This window comes from Glycine max, chromosome 7 (genome assembly GCF_000004515.6).
Source record: "Glycine max cultivar Williams 82 chromosome 7, Glycine_max_v4.0, whole genome shotgun sequence".
Taxonomy (NCBI): Eukaryota; Viridiplantae; Streptophyta; class Magnoliopsida; order Fabales; family Fabaceae; genus Glycine; species Glycine max.
In genome coordinates this window covers 14,214,762-14,231,536 of record NC_038243.2, presented here as the reverse complement: position 1 = coordinate 14,231,536, position 16,775 = coordinate 14,214,762, and the positions used below count along the sequence as shown (strand labels likewise).

At 37.2% G+C, this 16,775-nt stretch overlaps 1 pseudogene; it reads left to right on the top strand.

Annotated features, from left to right (window-relative positions):
- Positions 1 to 2,372: 2,372 nt before the first annotated feature.
- Positions 2,373 to 15,685, top strand: LOC100808147 (protein CutA 1, chloroplastic-like; annotated as a pseudogene).
- The last annotated feature ends 1,090 nt before the right edge of the window (positions 15,686 to 16,775 follow it).

The following is a 16,775-nucleotide window of genomic DNA, read 5'->3' as shown; positions in this document are numbered from 1 at the left end:
GGCACTTCATTTTGTGCCATAATTGATTTTAACTGAAGTCAAAAGTTTTTTATTTCCTCTCCATCCCTTTTGTTGGTTTGGAGAAAAGATTCTCTAAAAGTGAGAAAGCATTTCCCTTTTTGTTTTAATTATTAGTTCTTTGCTGGTCTGACCGAAGAAAAAGTATTATTGCTCTTTGGATCGATCTTACATTAGTTTTTCTCAGTCATGTTCACTTTAACAATTTATTTATTCATCTCCAGATTAAGAAAGGAAAAGGTTTATACATGCTTAACTTCATTGCACTTCTACATTGCTTTTGCAGCCTGCAAAGCTAACGTTGTTGATTACATGCTAGCTGCTGTTGAAAATTAAGAGACACATATCAGACCTCCGTTTTCCAAGGTAACTTGTAATTGCATTTTTTTTAGCATTTTTATTTTTTACTTTTCGTGTTTCTAGTTATTTCTCTAGTTATGGTTTGTTTGTAAGTTTGAATGTTTTGTATTCATTGACATTTCACTGTGTGAGAGAGATCGATATATTAGATTGATAATTGTTAGTTTATACATTTTGAGGCTTTAGCTTTAGGTATAAGAGAAATCACCCTATGGTTGAGCTTAGGTGATGGAAGTCTTGTGGCGAAATGATCTCTTACTACTACTAGAAGTCTAGAACATATCCTTGCCTAAGAAGTCCCAACATAGGTATCTTCCCCTTTGGCTGTATTCATTATTGAGAATAACTATCAGTTTTCTCTATGATTTATTCACTAGAAATGCATCTGTTAGGCTCAATATTCATTTTATTTGGGTCACTAAGTGATAGAAATGAAGTACTAGAAAAGTAAGCCACCTTAATTTGAATCTTTTCTCTATTTGCTTTAATCCTGATTCATAAAATGGAAAGAAAATTAATCAGAATAAGCATGAGAATTGATAAAAATAAAATAAAACTACAATGTAGCCTTTCATTTATGTATTTAACTTGTTATGTTGTTGTCAAGTTAACTGGGAATTCAAGGGTGGGAAAAGGAAGTGGAAGGGAACACTTGTTCAACCTGCTGGTTTCCTATTCAGCTCCTTTTTTCTTCATTTCAGCACCCAAAAATCTCACCACAAATAGTAGCATTTATATTCGGTTGGTCTATGGTATCGTCCTGTCTCTACCTATTCACTTATTTGCTTATCTCTGTTGGCCTTAAATGCTTTCTTCTCCTACCTAGCCACATTTGCTTTAAGTGTGGCAAAGTAATGCACACATGGAAATTATGCTATGGATGGCTAAAACTGTGTATTTCCTTATATTCACTTATTAGGCCTATTAAGCCCAGGTAATGATTGATATAGACGGCCATATACCTTCACAAAAAGAGAGTACAACCACCCACAATTTGTTTTTTTTTTCCTTTCTATTTCTCTTCCTTTTATCTCAATTCAGTCAAAATGAACAAATTATATTTTTAGGGGACAACGCACCAAAATCTTGTGTTCCTTAAAATCTTGGTGCAACATATTCCAACAAATTATATTTTTCCAGTTCTCTTAATATGAAAGTAGGAAATGCAAAGCTAGAAACTTCTATTGAATAACTGTCTCTAGTGCCTTAGGAGTTATGATACGACATGATTTTGAATTTTAACAAGAAGACTGTCTAATATTTTTATTATAAAAAATACTATGATCCGCCGCTGCCATGTCCCCCCTCTTGGTCCGATCCCATCTCCGCCTACATCTCCAGTGTTCTTTTAGGTTGTGTTGTGGTTGTCTGTGTGAAAAGGGTTGATAATTAATTAATTAAACTTTTTGGCTGCTTCTAGATGAGTTTTGATGCCGATCCTATATTTTAATGAGTGGATGTATGTAGCTGCATGTGTGCAATAATAAGTTCAGAAAATTTAAATTGTAGAACAATTTATATATATATATATATATATATATATATATATATATATATATATATATAAGTATTTTAATGTGTGTATTATGATTATATTTATTATTATACAATTAAAATTTAAATAATTAATAAATACTTTTTAATAGCTACATTGATATAATTAAATTTTATAATAAAATTATATCAATTAACTTAAATTTATTATTACACTATTAATAATTTTATATAATTTTTTTTATTATCAAACTGTTGAATTATAAATATACATTACCTAAACTGTTTATGCCAAATTTAATTAAAATTAAATGATAAGAAGAAAATAATAAAATGATTTATATTTTGAAAGTATCTAATTAATAATTAACAAAATGTATAATTGTGAGTGTAATTTGTAATTATAAATATATATTATATTAAGAAAAGTTATAATTTTAATGATATGGATCAGTCCCTCGCCGTGTGTTACTCATATGACACCAATCATTAGCATCTATTGTCACTGCCTCTTCTTCAACTGTAGCCATAAAGTGAATAATTACAAACAACTGATATATATTCTTGCTTCATCCTCATTTTCCATACTAACATTTCCTATTGATAACATATCCTATTGAAAGCATTCTGCATTATTAATGTGATGAAAGCCTCTGTCTATTCATGTTTTAATTTAGTACCATGAACAAGGTATGAAACTAGGGTTTTGAATGGCTTTTACTTTTCAATCTCCTGCAGCTCAATACATAGCGATCGAGGACAAATAACCTGCAGAAAGTGGTTACTTTAAGGTACGCTCGATATGTTGGTTTTATTATTGTTGTTTGGATTGGTATTTTTAGTTTTAGTCTTACAAATATTGGCATTGGACGAAGTTTGTGTTTTTGTTCCATACCTATTCCTATACTTTCCTCGCTCACTGTGTACACTTCCTTCTATTTGCATATGATGCCACTGATAATGATGATAGTCATAGACATAATTCACTGTGGAACATCTAGTGTTCCACTCTGCAGTTTCTGCATTTGATGATCCCTCTCCCATTAGGACAAAGTTATTTCTAATAAGCTGCTCTTCATTATTGGTTCAACAATTCCATATTTTTTGAACAGACACATTTAATAACTTAATTGGAAAAAATATGCACAAAGATTAACGAAAAGAACAATAGGCTCTGGCTTTGAGAGAGCCCACAAGCCATTTCAAAAACTATACGAAATTGAAATAACCAAGGAAGTGCTGGTTTTCTGATAAGAGCAGAGGGGAGTGGGGAAAGAAGAGAAGGGGGAGAATGGGCCCTACTTCGAGGGAAGGCAGCCTCCTAAGGAAATATAGAGAGAGAGAGAGAGTTACGTAAACCTTTTGCATGCCTTCTTTATTATTTATTCAAGTATTTATACACTGCGAGGGTGGTTACATTGTGCCTCTTTAACCGAATAACGGTCTTAACTAATTTGGTAACTACCCTAACTACTTTGGTAACTAATTGTTTGAGCCTTCTTCCTTGAGTCATGTCTCGTAGTCATTCAAGTAGCAGGGTCTTGATGTGGTACGTTTGGGCTTTGTCTTTGTAGTTGTGGGCTCATTCTTGGTATCTTCCTGGCTACTGTTATCAATACCGTCGCCCGCGAGGACCACCTCGTCCTCGAGGTGGTAATTGTTACGTACTTCTGACCATGGCTCCCAGGTAGTGTCCTCAGGGGGTTGGCCCGTCCACTGTACGAGGACGAGTTTGTTTGGCGGAGATGATGATGTATCGAGTTTAGAGTCCAGAATACACAAGGGACGTGGGACAGGCTGATGGGTTATGAATTCTAATGGCCAAGTATCTTGCCGGGGTGGTGGAGGGCCGTGATGCTCGCGTAGTAACGAATAGTGGAAGACGGGGTGGATCCTTGCCGCCTCGGGTAGTTCCAGCTTATACGAGACGTGTCCTACGCGTTCAATTATCTGGAATGGCCCAAAGTACCTCTTAGATAGTTTTGGGTGTATGGGACCTGCTACGAAGCGTTGCCTGAAGGGGCGCAATTTAACATAGACCCATTGGCCGACATTGTAGTTGACGTCACGGCGGTGTTTGTCTGCCGCCTTCTTCATGGAATTCTGTGCTTTCTGAAGACGGTGTTGCAGCTTTCGGTGGATTTCTTGTCGTGAGTGGAGCATGGAGTCGACAGCGTCGTTGGTAGAAGCTCCTGGAAGGTACTGAGGAAGTGTGGTGGGCGGTTTGCCGTAGATGACCTCGAATGGTGTCATTCCTGAGCTGGAGTGAATGGAGGTGTTATAACACCATTCCGCCATTGTTAGGTAGCGATACCAGGTAGCGGGTTGATTGTGAACGAATGACCTCAGGTATTGCTCAAGAACTCGATTCATTACCTCGGTTTGACCATCGGATTGGGGATGGTAAGCCGTACTCATGCGGAGTCGTGTCCCACTGAGTCGAAAAAGCTCACGCCAGAAAGAGCTTAGGAAGATCGGGTCCCTATCGGAAACAATACTCTTTGGGAACCCGTGGTGCTTACAGACGATATCTATGAACAAGGAAGCAACCTTGAAGGTAGAATGGTTTGTCGGGAGAGCGCCAAGGTGGACCCCCTTCGAATATCTGTCTACAACAACCAGAATAACAGTATAACCGTGAGAGGAGGGTAGTTGGGTTATGAAATCCATCGAGATGTCTTCCCAGACTCCGGTGGGTGGTGGAAGAGGTTGAAGAAGTCCGGCAGGGCGTTGTGTGGTGGACTTTGTTTGTTGACAAATGGTGCATTCCTTAACGAAGCGCTTAATATCCTTTCGTAGTGAGGGCCAGAAGAAGTTGGACTCTAATCGGTGAGTGGTTTTAGTCACCCCAAGATGTCCTCCTAACGGAGTGGAGTGAAACTCGAGCATGAGGTTGGGTATTGATGGGTGATCATTATTGAGCCAAATGCGATTCTTGAAGAGGATGAGTCCCTGGTGAATACGATAGTCAGGATAGTCATGAGGTTTGTCACGGACCTTAGTGAGCAGTTCCTGGAATGCGTTGCTGGAAAGGAGAGTGTTGCGTAAGTCATGCATGAAGTCAAGGTGAGGAACTGATAATAGGAGGAACTGGCCGGAGGGAGATGACCGGGATAGGGCATCCGCGACTGCGTTTGAAGATCCTTTCTTGTACTGTATCGTGTAGTCGAAGCCTAGGAGCTTAGAAAGATAGTAGTGTTGCTCAGGTGTTTGGATCACCTGAGACATGAGCTCGCGGAGGCTTTGATGATCGGTAAAAATGGTGAAGGGATGGCCCAGAAGGTACTGGCGCCATTTGCGGACTGCTGCCACTATTGCATGAAGTTCTCTGACGTAAGCGGAGGCATGAATCATTCGTGGGCCAAATTGTTTACTGAAGAATGCAAGAGGATGGCCCTTCTGCATTAGAACTGCTCCCATGCCGGTACCGGAGGCGTCGGTTTCTATCGTAAATGGTTCATTGAAATCGAGTAATGCGAGGACGGGGGCAGATGTCATTGCTGTCTTCAGTTTCTCAAATGCAGATTGAGCGTCCAGAGACCATTCGAAAGCATCTTTGGTGAAGAGAGAAGTGAGAGGGGCCGCGATCATAGCATAGTTTTGAATGAATTTTCTATAAAAACCTGTAAGTCCTAGGAAGGACCTGAGTTCCTTAGCTGATGACGGTGTAGGCCACTGCACCATGGCTTGGATTTTGGACGGTTCCGGCTTGACTCCTTGGCCCGATACGATGTGCCCTAGATACTCTATTTGCTTCTGAGCAAAAAGGCATTTCGTCTTTTTGAGGTAATACTGGCCCTGTAGTAGCGTTCGGAAGACGAGCTCGAGATGGTGTAGATGTAAGGCTAACGTTCTGCTATATATCAATATATCATAAAAAAATACAGCTGCAAATTTTCGCAAAAATGGCGTTAGCAAGGTATTCATTGCTGCCTGAAAGGTGGACGGTGCATTACACAATCCAAAGGGCATCACACGATATTCGTAGTGCCCTTGGTGTGTCCGGAACGCAGTCTTTTCCACATCTGGGCCATGCATAAGTATTTGATGAAACCCTTGCCGGAGGTCGAGTTTAGAAAACCAAGTCGCACTTCCTAACTCATCCAGAAGCTCGTCGATCGTGGGAATCGGAAAACGATCACGAACTGTAGCTGCGTTTAAAGCTCGGTAATCGACACACATTCTCCAGGTTCCGTCTTTTTTTTTAACTAGTAGTACCGGTGATGAGTAGGGACTCATGCTAGGTTGGATTAAGCCGGATTCGAGGAGCTCCGAGACTTGCTTTTCAATCTCCGATTTCTGGAACTGTGGGTAACGATAGGGCCGTACATTGATTGGGGGGGTGTTAGGGAGAAGTGTTATGTGGTGGACGATTGATCGCGGGGGAGGAAGGGAGGAGGGTTGCTGGAAAAGGTTATGGAACTGGGTGAGAAGAGCCTGGACTGCTGGTATCGGGTGGGGAAGATGAAGTAGTGGGTCGGGTTGTGGGTTGGGTATCACCTTTAAATGAAAAAGTGCTGAAGCGGCTCCGGTTTGTAGTAACCGTTTTACTTGAGGGGCTGAGATTGGTGTTGGCCCAGTAGAGACATCAGCGTGTAATTCAATGGGCTGGCCCATATGGGTGAACTTCATGGAAAACGTGGTGTAATCAGTAATGATGGGCCCAAACTGCTTTAACCATTCTATGCCCAATACGACATCGGCCCCACTGATAGGCAGCAAATGGAACGTGACCAGAAAGTGATGGTCCTGTAAGAGGAGTGAAATATCATGGCAAACTTGGTCACACTTGAGGACAGATCCATTACCTACTAGGACATTTAGTGGGTTTGTTGGTTGAGTCTTTAGTCGAAGGAACTGGGCAAGTCGGGGCTGAAGGAAGTTATGAGTACTTCCGCTATCTATGAGAATGGTGAGGGGAGAGTGGTTGATGATTCCGACAAGCCGAAAAGTCTCGGAGGAGGGAAGGCCGGAGAGGGCGTGAAGGCTCACGTGAGGAGGAGTTAATTCTGAGGTTGAGTCAAGGTCAGGGGGACATGCTGGTGTTGGTTCTGGGAGTGGGAGTAAGGGGGGTTCAGAGATGGGTTCATCTGATGTCGGAGAAAGGTTATCGGCGATGAACAGAAGGACACGTCCTTTACATCTGTGGGTGGAGCTCCATTTTTCCTCACAATTGTAACAGAGACCCTTTTCCCGACGGAGAGCCATTTCATCTGGGGTTCTCTGAACATACGTAGAGTGTGGTTTTCGGGTAGGAGGAGCGTATGATGCTGACGGAGTATTGTGGTTTCGTGGTGGAGCTTGTCGGCGATCACGAAGCTTATCTTCTTGCAACTTGGCTAAAGCCATTGCTTGTGGGAGTGAAATGGGTTGGAGAGCCAGAACTTCTCTCCGTATGTCCTGTGTTAAGCCTGAAACAAAACAACTTAACAGGAAAGGTGGTGGTAAGCCAATAACACGGTTAGCTAACCGTTCAAACTCCGTTAAGTACTCATTGACTGTGCCTCGTTGCGTAAGCTTGAATAAAGCTCCTTTTGGGTCATCATAATAGGAGGGTGCGAACCTGGACTCGAGGGCCTGTAGGAAGCCGGACCATGAAGTAATAAAACCATTCCTGAACATCCATTGGTACCAGCTCAACGCGGCACCATCAAGGTAAAAGGAGGCAACTATTATTCGTTCTTCTTCCGGAGTGTTTTGGTACTCGAAAAGCTGAGAGATCTTGAAGATCCACCCCATAGGATCACGGCCATCGAACCTAGGAACGTCCAGCTTGACAGAGTTGCGCTGGTGGAAATGAGAGGAAGACCCATGGTGTTCCCTTGCTGGAGACCGTAGGTGGAGATGATCGAGGAGCGTGTCGACCTTGCCGGAGAGTTCTGAGTATTTATCAAAGAGGTCGGCATGTTTATCTAGAAGAGTGGCTTGGCTGTTGGAGAGACGATTAATGGCCTCCTCGAGCCTATCGGTAGTGGTTTTCCTAGTCGCGTGGTCGGCCATGGCAGACGTAGCGGCGGCAGGTCGGACCAGTGATAAGAGCAGAGGGGAGTGGGGAAAGAAGAGAAGGGGGAGAATGGGCCCTACTTCGAGGGAAGGCAGCCTCCTAAGGAAATATAGAGAGAGAGAGAGAGTTACGTAAACCTTTTGCATGCCTTCTTTATTATTTATTCAAGTATTTATACACTGCGAGGGTGGTTACATTGTGCCTCTTTAACCGAATAACGGTCTTAACTAATTTGGTAACTACCCTAACTACTTTGGTAACTAATTGTTTGAGCCTTCTTCCTTGAGTCATGTCTCGTAGTCATTCAAGTAGCAGGGTCTTGATGTGGTACGTTTGGGCTTTGTCTTTGTAGTTGTGGGCTCATTCTTGGTATCTTCCTGGCTACTGTTATCATTTTCCATTTTTTTTAAGATAGTCTTCTAGAAAATTGAAGCAAACCAAGGACCTCTTTCAGAAATTCCTCTTTCTTGTTGATTGTGTCCTGATGCAGACCCTTTACTCCATAATGTGGGGGATATCAAGGTTACACTTGTAGACTTTCCCATATCCTCCTTCACCAATTATCAAGTCCTAAGCAAAAAAGTTCGATGCTAGCTTCATTTCATCCATGCTGTACTTTCTGTATCTGCTGTCATTTGAGACCAATGTATCCACAACTGAAAAAGTATATTTTGGAGAATAAAAAGAGTAGCGCTATTAATTATAACACATGGTCATAGTATTTTGCAACTCCAGAACAGCTGGAGAATAAAAAGTATAATTTGGTGGATGTGAGATGACAGACATAATATCTGATGTGAGATGGCAGTGTGTGAGAGAGAGAGGGGTGGTGGCAGTTTTAGGATGAGTCTAATCTCGTGGTCAGCGTCTAATCCAAATTTAATTTTCATTGTAATCCGCACTCACGATAACTAAGGCTAAGTCCGTTAAATATTACTATTCAAAAATTATTTTAGAACTTTCACGCACGTTTTTCTTGTTTTTTATTTTTAATATGCTATAGCTGTGTTTCTTGTGTTTATTTTTCTTCAAAATAAAATTTAAATAATTATTCTCCCTCTTTCCTTAAACGTAAAACTCTTTCAAATTAATTCAGATTGGTTAAAAAAATTATTTAATTTACATCATCGTATTAAATTTATCTATTATTTATAACAGTATTTTATAATTATTAATTTTTATCCTTTTAAACACTTAGTTACTTTTTATTAATTTTTAAAGTGAGAATAATTAAATAAAGATATGTAAAAAAAAATAATGCATCTGAATTTTTTTAAAAAATCTTATAAAAAATAAATAAATTTTTATACTTCCACTAGCAAGAACATCTCATCAAATGAATTGTTCCTCACTGCAGTGTCCAGCAGCCTGTGCATCCTTGGTGAGAAAAACCTGAACTCAAAAGTTAAAATAATCTAGGCAACAATTACACTCATGAACACCCCAAGTTATTGAGCATAGGTGGCAGATTACGTGGGGTGTGGTAATTTTCTGATGGAAGCATTGATGAAAGTTAGATGTTCTCCATTCTCAACTTCTTTTCCTAATGTAATCCACCAACTTGTTTCCCTACTAGCATAACAACATTTATTATCCCTGATCCTAACCATGATTAAGAAGTGCAGTCCAAAATATTTGGTATCTGCGCAGAAAAAATATATAGAAAAAATAATCATAACGTGTAAAGAACCTTGTCACTATCAATGATGTAAATACGAGAAACAATGTGATTAGGAAACAAATGAATGAGATCTTATAGAATACATATCAGCAAAGTAAGCCAGAAAATGAGGAAGGATTTACTTGCCTCTTTTTAGCTGGCCCTTGTGCTTGCACCTAATGTGGATGGCTGGGTCCCATCCTTGAAGTACTAAGATACATAACTCTCCTTAATCCGCTTGTAATTTCGTCGTTTTTTTTATTCTCCTCCTGTAATATATATAAAAAAACAGTGAGGACTGGATTTTCAATGGAATTCCAAAGGACTATAAAATTCTTTATATGAAGTTAGACTAGAGGAAATAAAAGAACAACATAGAGGAACTCGTATGTGTAGGATCAATTCCTGCCACACATTTATAGCAAAAGCTTAAGCTATTATTTCTTTATTGCTTTATACAACTGCATCAAACAAATACAGAAACATCCTAATATTTTTTTCCCAAAATTCAACAGAGATTCATCCTAGTAAGTGAAGAACCGTATCAACATTCACCCAGAAAAACCCAGAACATCAAAGAACATTCATCCTTTTCTAGATTTTATTAAAATTGTTGACATTAATATTTTCACACAAAAATATTTGGACATCCTCCTTATGATCTTAAGAACACAAAAAAAAATTGTCTCTCCAAAAATCATCAGAGAAAAACAATGATCGATCCAGAGCACGAACATCCTCACTGGACATGCAGAGAATGAACATATGGTTCAATCCATATGGTTTAATTAGACTGTCTATAACAATTCAATAACAATATACATTGGGCAGGCAAGAGCATACTGTTAAATCATTTGTTTGGTACCAACTTCAAAGAGATGAATGCTTTTAAGGGAAGGTATGATGTTGCAATTCTGACATGTCACACTATCCCTTCTAAACTAACTGGGTAATGACCTGATGTATATGCTTGTTTTCAGGTCTCAAACAACCAAACGAATCTGGATGGCTAGATGTGCTGGCAATGAGCCAGCTGCAAATAAGCCACTTTTGAATCATGGTTGCTATTAACAAATTGAATCCCGAAAGTATGCAGGGCCTTGGAGAGTGCCTTTGAGAGGGCATTTCATCTCTCTGTTGAATTCAATTCAATTGCCTCTGTTTCAAATCCAAGTTGGGTATTCGCAGCCACTCCAGCACCAGAATGGAAGGGAGTAACACCATTGTGCCGAGTATTGTTGTCTATGTCATTGTTCCCAACAAAGAAGCAGGTCCTATGATTGCCGAGTTTGGTTGTTTGGGTTTTTGAATTGTTGGTTCTTTGATTTTGACGCATGTTGGTGGTTGTGCAGGTAAGAAGTTGACTGGAAGCATCGTCAAAGAGAAGCTTGCTGCTTGTGTGAACAGGGTACCGGGTGAGAATTTCTCACTACCCAACTTTGTGTATACTAGTAATATTTGTTGTAATGGTATTGGTACTTATAGAAATCCCATTATTGTAACAATTCATTATTGTGATTTGTCCCTGGATTAGATTTGATAAATAAATGATTCTGGAGAGCGAGGATGAACCACAATGTATGGTTAACTTTGCATAATTATAAGACTATTAAGATTTGAGTGTTGAGGTGTGATCTTCCATCTTGGTTTAAAAATTTCGCTAGTACTATGGGAATATGGGCTACTTTGTTTGCATCTATCTCTGCAAGGTGGCACAGGAAATACTCTAGCCATGTGGACATGTCAGGCAAAGTTTGAGAGCTTTCTTAAACGCCCTCCATTTTTTTGGACTTTATGTTCACCTGAATCACTAAAACGAATGTGATTTTATTAGTTGATTGGTCAAATTGAAAATCTTTTGGAACCTTTTTTTTATTAATCCATTAGTGAAACGTGATTGCTATATTGGAACCTATGGATATATCTACCAGATGCATTGTTAGAAGTCAGAACTACTTTTTGCATTCGTTGTATGTAACTAAGACTTGAATGAATCCCCTTACTTGACATATATCTTCACTCTGGGCTTATATACTTGTTTCGCTTATGGTGTGTGTGACCATGTCCCACCACTGCCATTGTTCTGGTAGGGTGGAAAGGATTGAGTTTGAGACAGTCTTGGGTCAATTTTTTTTCTCACCAAGTTAATTATGAGTAAATTTGGATGAACTTCAGTTGTAAATATTTATAGAAGAAGAAAAAAATTGAATTAAGGAAGTAAAATGAATCAAACTTATCTCAAAAGTTAAAATCAAACTAATACATCTCAACTTTTTCAGAAGCTCACTTGTTTAATTTCTTCATAAGTTAGGATACATCAATTTGTCCTAACTTACAAGAGAAATTTAATTCATTTTACCTAGTTGATTCTTTTTATTTCCTTCTTTTGTAAGTGCTTATTGAGAAATTATCCAAACTAGCTCTATGTAGGTTGCATCTCATGTTTGACTCTTAAAAGCCCAATGTATTATGTCTTCTGCAGGTATTGGATCAGTGTACCAGTGAGAGGGAAAGGTATATCCTACAATTCCTCCATTGACAAAGAATGTTGTTTGAATACTAAATCATTAGTAGTAACAGAAACTTTTATTTTAAAATTTTTCATTATAACATTAGAAATTCTTATTTTCTAGCATGCATTATGGCTCTTATGAACTTGTTTAAGAAAATTAATTTGAAAGTTTTGTTGTCGTTTGATTTTGGCAGATTTGTGTTGCAAACTGTGAAGCACACTCTAACATGGACTCGGACACTCCAACACAACTAATGCCTACAATATAGAACACTGCCACATACAAAAATAGAGAGAGGGGGTGGGAGGGAGAAACTCAAATGAAATGAAATATGAGTAACATAAAAGATCTATATTGATAATCAATATTTTTATATTCAACTTTTTCCTATGATAATGAGTCTCGCAAAAGAATGTTAAAATACATTATGTTACAATGTAAGCACTTAGTTTCCTAACAAAAAATCCCAAAGCAAGATCAAATTATCATATATATAAGAAAGTAATACACTTTTTCCAGCCAATCTTGCCAAGTTTTACATCTTTTTCTATGATAATGAGCCTCAAAAAAGAATTAGAGGCATTATTTTCAATATTTTATATTATATTTCAAACTGACTTTTCTAAAAGTTAAAAAGTAAATATTAATGTTAAATTGTTATATGCCTCCATTCTTATGAAGGTGTCCAAACAAGTGTCCAAAATATATGGAGGTTGTTGTTCAAGTGTGAGTTGACAAAAAATATTTTTTTTAATAAGTCACTTAATGAAGAGTGTCCAACATGTGTTGAATATGTGTTAGTGTCGAAACATGTTTGATACTGCAGCACTTTAAATGAGAGACAATGAGAGAGGTGTCTCTGCTTCATAGATTTCTAATTGACAGATCCAAATTGCTAGTGTTTAATAATGTTTTCATAATAACATTAAAAGTTCTTATTCTAGCATGCATTAAGGCTCTTGTTTTATTTGAAAGTATTTTTATAGCCTGATTTTGCCAACTTTGTGTTGCAAATTGACAGATCCAAACTGATTCTGAGGAACTTCTTATTATCAAGACTAGGCAATCCCTTCTGGAGGCATTGATAGAGCATGTCAAAACTAATCATGAATATGAGTAAGGCCAATACATCTAGTAAATAGCCTGGCAATAAAATTTAACTCTGCTTCATAGAATGTGAAGTTTGAGTTGTAATTTACTATTTGATCCTAAAAGAAAGCTTGGTGGAAGGAATTCTTAAACCATATATCTGCTAAGATTCAAGAACTTAGGCATTAAATCCATGTAAATGAACTAAAATGTAATTATGGAAAACTATACTGCATTCACATGCTTCTTACCTCTTGTCTTTTTTCAGTGTGCCAGAGTTGATCTCCTTACCCATCACTGGAGGCAATCTTAAATATTTAGAGTGGATTAAAGAGAGCACAAGGGACTGACTATCAAGTTTATAGCCCGAGGTGTGGTTTCTAGAGTTCTTCTGCTCGTGTGTTAAATAAAGTCAGTTTGTCATCTATGTAACTAGGCAATGATAATATTATATACAGGATGATGATTGGTCTTGTATTACTGCTAATGGCTCTGTTTGTGCCTAAATTTTTTCTCGTTTTTTGCAGTCTTCAAAATTGTAAGGACATGCTTGTTACGTGCCAAGTATGTTTTTTCCCTTTAACAAATAATGTTGTTTGCTTTTGCTTGAAAATCTTGAACTAATGTTATTAAGGGAAGCGTACTTTAGTTATAATTTTTCTGTTAACTTTGTCAGTATACACCCACAAACAATGGTTATGATTGATGTGGGATAGAAGAATGCCCATATACAAGTTAGAGATTAGAGATAATTCACATAGCAGACTTTAAGCTGTTGGACTTGAGTAACATTACTAGCTTGCCCCAAAGTTTTGCATATAGGTTGATTTGTACCTTTTTATTAATTTCCTAAAAACGTTTCCTGCATCATTGTATATTCCAGAATGAAGTTGAGGCTACAAAATCTGAGATTCAGAAGTGGCATTCTTCATTTCAAAATTAATGTTGTTGTTGTTGGTGTTATTATTATTTTGCTTAACAAAATCAATATAAATGTTACTAATTTATAATCTTGTCGTGATTTGAATGTGTTCTTTGAAAGAAATACATGACTTATTATGTGTATAGCATATCATGTGAGTACTCTTTCTTATTGTTACAAATAAGAATAATAAACATAGACCATAAGATCATATTTGAATGGTCAAGATTCATGCACATGACTTTTTTAAGTGTTCATATGACGACTAACATTCTAACTAGAGGATTTATTTGAAATAAGTTTTTAACATATGTGCATGGGATTTTGATCCATGTTTTGTTTACTGCTGATGAATTCTTATTCTTGTTTTTGTAATTAGCTTCAAAGTATGAACCAGATGGTCGAGTAATCCTGGTTGAATTTGAAACACTTTGTTTATTGGGGATCTGAATGTCAGGTGACTAATCTCCATTTTTGTTTGGGTTTAGGGATATCATTAGTTCTGCCTCCTTTGTTTGGCAACATACTTCATCTCTAGCATTCTTTTGCCATTAAGTTCTGGTTATGAGTCAAGCTCATTTGTTGGTTTCATGATTTCGTCTAGCTTTGTTACGAGCCATGTGATGAACAAAACAAAAATCAATCAGTTTGAGAGAACTGCTAAGATTTATGTTTTATTTTAATTTTATGTAATTATATGCATTATATGAAACTAATTCATTGACGCTATACTTCTGATTAACTTTTACATGTAGTTTTACCTAACCCAGAAGCATAATTTTTCTGTAGTTGTCAGTGTCACAAGCTTTGGCTTCTTTATAACTTTAGTATCTCATACCAGAGAGGATTGTTTTGGATGTTGCATGAATTTTTCTGAGTTTTGATCAAGCTCTATGTTTTTATAGCAGTGTGATTGTGTCTACTATTGCATCTACACTTTCTAAAATGGAGCTTTATACATATATTCATTGTGTGCAGCAATGAAAAGATCGATGTGAGTCATCCATACTTTTTCAGTGCGGCAAAACTCAATGGTTATATTCCTCCAAATAAAGAGGTCTTAGCACTTTTCTCTTGAAGTTCCCTTTAAAATAGAATCATTCCTTTTAATTTCAATAGTAGATTTATCTCCTTAAAGCTTAAGCTATTAAGTGGAGACCATGAATGATTTTAGGAGAGAATATATAGTTGAAATTTGGTTGGAGAAAATGTTTTTATTTGATTAGCCTTGTTGTTTCTCCTAGTGTTTTTATTTAATAGGTATAGGGTATGCTGACAAAGTACCAAACATCTAGACATAAGTTGTTGAAGAAATCCGTGGATATGTGGCTTTAAATGTAAACCTTCATTTTATTTGGACATTGCAGGTAGTGAAACTGTGGCAAGGGAAAAGATATAATGGAATAAGTCATAGGAGACAGGAAGACCAGCAAGGACCATTAGGTTATCAATCCCTTTACATGATGCTCAATAATTTTTGCCTCTACCAACTTCATTATGCTTTTCTAAGATTGGGATAGGAGATTTTGAGCAACCAAACACTCGTGTTATACATATGGTTAGCTGTAATAATTTTATTTCAATAAAAATTTTGCAGGTGTAAGCTGCCATATAATTATGCATAATGATTTCAGTTGTATGGCATAATTTTTTATAGTATATTAATTTCATTGTAGAATTTTGATCAGGGTAGTATAATTTCATTGTTGAATTAAGTCTCATATGAGACATTAAGTATAATTATATTTGCACCTATAGTTACTGCCATTATTGAACAAAAAGCACAAAAAAAAATAATAATTCTACATTGGTTGATGATAAAAACGATGTAGAAAGTACGTCATTCTACATCGGTTATTAGAAAAATCGTCAAATATGATACTACTACGGTTTTGACAGCATGTGATGTAGAAAGTATGACATTCTACATCGGTTATAGGCACAACCGATGTAGAATGGTTTAGAAAGATTAACATTTTACGACGGTTCGATGCTAATAATCGATGTAGAATGTTCACTATTGTACGACAGGTTTTACAAGACACCTGTCTTCAAACATGAGGTATTCTACATCGGTCAAATAATCGTCGTTGTAGGACGCGTGACTTTCAACATCATCTGCTACGATGACGCGTCATAACCGATGTAGAATAGTGAAAAGAACTGATGTAGAAAGGCTATTTTCTAGTAGTGCTAAGATCAAAATGTTTAGACTTTTAGAGGTTAAAACAATAAACAATGTCTAGGAATTGAAGGTAGAGAATAAAGCTAAGTAAAATATGGGAAAAGATGCTTGAGCAACTGAATTCAGTAAATGAAACTAAGTTGGGAGCCTCAAAGATTAGAGTAGACTAGTTGCTGAACACTATGTCTCATTTTCTGTTGCTTATTAGACCTATTCTAGGTAATTTTGTCCTTCATGAACACTTTTAATTTGTATGTTGCAGTCAATACATTAAAGAAGGATGAGAAACTAAATGCAACAAATACATTTAGTTGAGAAACTTAAAGATTAAAGATGAACTAAAATTAATGAAAGCTATTAAAGACATTAAATTAAAGCTAGATAAAGTAATTCATGACTCAAATAAGAAAATTGACATTAAAGTAATTCAGCTATCAATCTACTAGAAGTAAAATATTGAAAAATTCATGTTGGCAATGGTTCCCGAATATTGTAAGAATGACGGAGGAAATGAGTAATTGAAGCCAAAA